Genomic DNA, 6,009 nt, shown 5'->3' on the forward strand with positions numbered 1-6,009 from the left:
TGCACAATGCTCCCATGAGGATCAACACACAGGGACAGGAGATGAGACCAAAACGCATGTGCCCATCTTCCAAGTCCGATGTGTGGCTCAGAAGGGTTTGATTTTGGACAAGAATAACCAGTGAATAAAACTGTATGATGCTACTTGTTATGTAACACTGCCTATTACCATTTCTGTGGCCACTATACTCCATCACTGGGCGCTGGATTTGGGGATCTGAACTCCTTTCATTGCCACATTAATGGAGGATGAGCTTTGATGAAACCAGCCAACTTTTCATGGAAAAGCTGGTGATGGAATCAAAACTCGTTTCAACGTGTGACACCACCACACACTGTCTTTCCTGCCCTGAAAGACTGTTAGGATAGATGGAGCTCAAGGTCATGGACTGAATGAACTCAAGAGAGTTTTATAGGAGTGGTCCATCAACAAATGGAATGGTATCTGTGTGTGTATCACCATCACGGAGTCACAGAGTGGTTTGGGCTGGAAGGGACCTTGATGGTCATGTCTTTCCAACTCCTCTGCCATGAGCAGGGACACCTTCCACTAGACCAGATTGCTCAGAGCCCCATATAACCTGGCCTTGAACAATTCCAGGGATGGGGCATCCACAACTTCTCTGGGCAACCTGTACCAGTGCCTCACCACCTTCACAGTAAAGAATTTCTTCCTAATATCCAGTCTAAACCCACCCTCTTTCAGTTTGAAGCCATTACTCTTTGTCCTGTCACCACAAGCCCCTGTCAAAAACCTCTCCCCATCCTTCTTGACTTCCTTCAGGTACTGGGAAGGGATCAAAAGACTGATATCAAAAGACAGGAAAGGTGATGGGGTATTGGGAAGTAGGGGACCTGGCATGATGTGAACTGTATGGAGTAAATAAGTGGTGGTTTCAGCTGGAAAAGAGTTAATTTTCTTCCTAGTAGCTGGTTCAGTGCTGTGTTCAGTATGAGAATAATGTTGATAACCCACTGATGTTTCAGCTGTTGCTCATCAGGGCTCACTCTAAGTCAAGGAATTTCCAGTGTCTCATGCTCTGCCAGTGAGCAGGTGCACAAAAAACTGGGAGAGAGCATGGAGAGGAGATCTGACCCAGACCTGGCCAAGGGGATATTCTGTACCATGAAACATCATTCCCAGCATATAAACTGGAGGAAAGTGAGCAAGGAGCTGTGTGGTATGTAGTTGCCATCTGTGGTTAAACCACAACACTTGTTTTTGGAGCCCAAATGGGCCTGGAGAGTTGAGTAACAACAGATCTGAGCAGAGCATGTTAAACCATATTTGTTATGAGCCTTTATTGTACTACTTTAGTAGCTGATGGTCACAAAGTTGGTTGGTTTGCACTCAGAGTGCCTGTGTGTGTTCTCACAGGCACATTATGTAGCATCTTGCTTGGTGTGAGTTCCCTGTGCCGGTGTTCATCCTCCACGTGGCCTGGGTGGGCTGTTCTTCGCAGTAGTGGCTGATAGATGTCCCTAAGTGCCACATCTCCATCGTCCCTGGAAGTGTCCAAAAAAACGTGCAGGTGTGGTGCTCAGGGGACATGGTTTTGTGGTGAAAACAACAGTGCTGGGCTAACAGTTGGACTCAACAATCTTAGAGGTCTTTTCCAGCCTAAAGATTCTGTGATACTGTGATTCTATGATTCACGTCTTTTAAATTCCCCCAGGGAACCACCACTGCTGTGGGCAGCCTGTTTCAGTGCTTGACAACCCTTTCTGTGAAGAAAGTTTTCCTAATATCCAACTTAACCCTCCCTTGGCACAACTCGAGGCTATGTCACCTGTCACTTCCTACCTGAGAGAAGAGCCTGACCCCCACCTGCCTACAATCTCCTTTCAGGCGGTTGTAGAGAGTGATAGGTGCCCCCTGAGCCTTCTCTTCTCCAGGCTAAACACCCTCAGCTTCAGCAGCTGGTCCTTATAGAACTTGTGCTCCAGTCCATTCCCCAGCTCTGTTGCTCTTTTCTGGACAAACTCCAGCACCTCAATATCCTTCCTGAATTGAGGGGCCAGAACAGGACACAAGATTCAAGGTGTGGTGGGGGACAGTCACTGCCCTGGTCCTGCTGGCCACATTATTGCTGACATAAGTCAGGTGCCATTGGTCTTCTTGCCCACCTGGCCACACTCTGGCTCATGTTCAGCCACTGTCAAACAGCACCCCCAGGTCCTTTTTCACCGAGCAGCTTTCCAGCCACTCTGCCCCCAGCCTGGAGCACTACAGGGGTTTGTTGTGACCCAAGGGCAGGACCTGGCACTTGGCCTTGCTGAACCTCACACAGTGGACCTCAGCCCATTGTATAATCAATGCAACAGAATCTCTGTTTGTGGGATGAATCTGGTACGAGCACTCAGCCCTGCTGTCCCGTCTGTATTTCGAGAGCCATCTGTTGGGAATTGTTAATTACTGCACCTTTGGCCTTTTTCCTTGGAGAGCTGAACTATGGAAGTAACATCTTCCTACATCACCCTTCCTTCACAGAGTCATAGAAAGCCCTGGGTTGGAAGGGACCTTAAAGGTCATCTTGTTCCAGCTCCCTGCCATGGGCAGGAACACCTTCCACTAGAGCAGATTGTTCAAAGCCCCTTCCAACCTAGCCATGAACACTTCCAGGGATGGGGCATCCACATCTACCTTGCCTTCCGGCCTTCCATCTTCCCCCAAGCTGGTAAGAGCAGGCATCTTTTCATTGAAGAGGGAGGATATAGGAATACCCAGTGGTTTTACCTGCAAAGACCATGGAGAAAACACAAGGATGTGGGAAGGAAAACCTACCTTGACCCTAGAGGCACAGGTATGGGAATTGCAAAGGAAAACAATCACAAATGAGGGTTCTTCCAGAAAAGTTGCTGCTCAGTCTCCAGAAGGCATTTCCCAGGCAGAGTTGAAGGGCTGATTGTGTAGGAATATAGGCTTGTATAGGAATATAGGATCCTATGGAAAGAATGGCATGAAGCTGTGTCAGGCGAGTTTAGGTTGGATATTAGGAAAAGGTTCTTCACCCAGAGGGTGGATGGATGCTGGAACAGGCTCCCCAGGGAAGAGGTCATAGAATCATAGAATCATAGAATTCTTCCAACCCTTCCCCAGGGTTGGAAGGGACCTTCGAGATCATTAAGTCCAACCCTTGATCCACTACCGCTGCAGTTACTAGACCATGGCACTAAGTGCCACATCCAGTCTCTTTTTTAAAAATCTCCAGGGACGGAGAATCCACTACTTCCCTGGGCAGCCCATTCCAATGTCTGACCACCCTCTCTGTAAAGAAATTCTTTCTAATATCTAACCTAAACCTCCCCTGGCACAACTTGAGACCATGGCACAACTTGAGACTTGTCACAGCACCAAGGCTGGCAGAGTTCAAGAAGTGTTGGGACAACACTCTCAGGCACATGGTGTGACTCAGAGTGTCCTGTGCAGGGCCAGGAGTTGAACTCGATGATCAGGATGGATCCCATCCAGCTCAGGATATGCTGTGATTTTACAAGAAATTCTGATCCATTCCTACAAGAAGTCAGCGGAGAATCCTATGAGCAGGACTAGAGGAGCCCTGCCTCTGTTCAAGAGGAATAGAGGACAACTGTGTTTAGCAGACCATTCCAATGGCCTGGAATATCAGACCTACAGGAGCATAAGGCTCTAGCGGGTAGTGGTGCATCGTGCACCCTAATACCAACAAGCTAAACAGGGAAGAACCCACCCCTATTTCTGGGGGGACAAAGGAACTTTTCATGTTCCCAGGGTCTTCCAGTGAGCAGGTGCACATGACACTGGAAGGGAGAACGGACAGGAGAGCTGACCCGAACTGGCCGAAGGGATATTCCATACCACAGAACACCATGCCCAGTACATAAACTGGGGGAGAGTGGGGTATGAATGAGCAGCTGTGTGGTACGTGGTTGCCAGCTGGGTTTAAACCTCAACAGGAGGGGAAGCCCTTGAAGTAGGAACAGCCATGAGGAAAGGAAGCCCATGGGGCAGAAAATGTCAATAGGGAGATCTCCCTTCCTGTACCCAGAGTGGATGGACTGTGACCACTGTAATGTTTCATGGTCCCCATGGGGCCTGGCTGGGTGTAGGACACATGGCTCTGGGGCCCCAGGTAGAACCCATGGGGCACAGGGAGATGCCAGTCATGGTGGTAAAGAAAGGGGTGCCCTCAGCTGCCCCCTCATTAATCCCACAACAGCCAGGGCAAGTCTGAGCCAACAGCCTCTTCCTCCCTCCAGCACGTCTGAGGACTGCCCAGCAAGGAGCTGGGATGGGGGGAGGGTGCTCCAGAAAGGCTCTTGCCACGGGTCTCTGCTGAGGTGGGGGGCACCTGGAAAGGGGCACAGGCTGGGGACAAACCCAGTCCTCGATACCAACGGCCCTCCTGGGACTGCTGGGGTTCACAGGGAAGGGTGGCCAAGCCAAGCTCCCTGGCTGCTCTAAGTGCTGGTCTGGAGGACACCCTCAGCCCCCCAGCAGGGTTACACAGCACAGGGGCAGATGCTCTTGGAACTCCTGTGGGTGCTGTTCCCATCAGGAGCCATGCCCCACAAGTGGCAGGGAAGAAAGATGAGGTTTTCCAGGCCTCCTGCTGGATTAAATTAGTGTTTGTAATTAGGAGAGGTGGTAGGGAAGATTTGGGCTGCCAGGAGCTGGGGCACTCACTCCAGCATCCCATGTAATCCCTGCCCCAGCCTCCACAGCAGACAGATTCCAGGATCCATCTTCCCCTTGACTTGCTTGATGTCCCTACACCGGCAGGGAGATCTCCACCCCTTGCCCAGGCTAAAAAAGGCTTTAGGAAGTCATGGAGAGCTCCCATTCGAGAATCCTTTCCCCCCTTCCCAGGTGGCCAAAAGCTGCCGGCTTATTTTCCCTGGGTGGGGCAGCTGGAGCTGCCTCTCTCAGGACAGGACAGCATTTGTGTCCCTGCAGAGCTTGGAGAGGACAAACAGCCCTGGGTGACAGTTCCCGGTGATATTTAACCCAAAACCGGAGTGGGGCAGAGGAAGCACCAGCCCTCCCATCCTTAACGCCGCTGCCACAGGCTTTCCCGGCAGGAGCGATCTCCCCGACAGAGGTGGTGTGAGGACAGGGAGAGCGGTGCCACCAGACAGCTCCCAAGTAGGACAGCGCACCTGAGCTGCCCGCCCGCCCTCCCCGGGGCCGGCGCCGCCTCCTACCCTCGCAGGAGGTTGAGCTATTTAAACACAGCGCTCCCAATTTCAGTGTTTATTCCCACTGCTATGAAAGCCCCCGCTCATGCACAGTGTCATCCTTCTGCCGGTAAATCCCTCCCCCCTTAAATGGAGCCGGTTTGATGGAGCCCTGCAAGATCAGACAGGCTTTGGGGCAGAAACCCCACAGCTCAGCCCCACACAACTCCTGCCCTCCCCATCGTGGCTCAGCCCCAAGGGCCCGGGGATACGTTCTGCCACCCAAACTGCGTTTTTGCAGAAACCCTCAGCTCCTGCAGCCCCTAAAAGCCAACAGTACACAGCTGCTCTGTGCATCCCACAGCCACTGCCTCAAAACAGGCCCCCCCTCCCCCGTCAAGCCGAGGGCTGGGCTGTACTCCAGACCCAGGGGTTCCCTGATGTAAAACCACCAAATACATAAGTAGCACATTCTTCAGTTCAGAGAAGAGAAAATAAACCAAGCAAGGCAAAAGAGGGGGAAAGGAAGAAAAACCATGAACAGAAGCCATTGATTGGGTCTGGGACACCACGCAAGGCCAGCTGATCTTCCAAGACCAGTGATACACATGGAATGTGCTGAACATCCCCTCTTCCCTAACCACACTGCACTGCACACACCAGAGGCAGCCCAAGTGCCCCTTGTGCCTGGAAGAGATGGGGATTGCTGGAGAGGTCCTTTGCTGCAGAGCCAAAGCAGGAGGAGATCTGACAGCTCATGGCCAGACTCAGAGAAGCAACACCAGGTACCTGCTTGCCAGGCTCTTACCTGGCACTTCCCACCAGGCCAGGGCAGGGCAGAGACTCTGCCAAA

This window comes from Chiroxiphia lanceolata, chromosome Z (genome assembly GCF_009829145.1).
Source record: "Chiroxiphia lanceolata isolate bChiLan1 chromosome Z, bChiLan1.pri, whole genome shotgun sequence".
Lineage (NCBI taxonomy): Eukaryota > Metazoa > Chordata > Aves > Passeriformes > Pipridae > Chiroxiphia > Chiroxiphia lanceolata.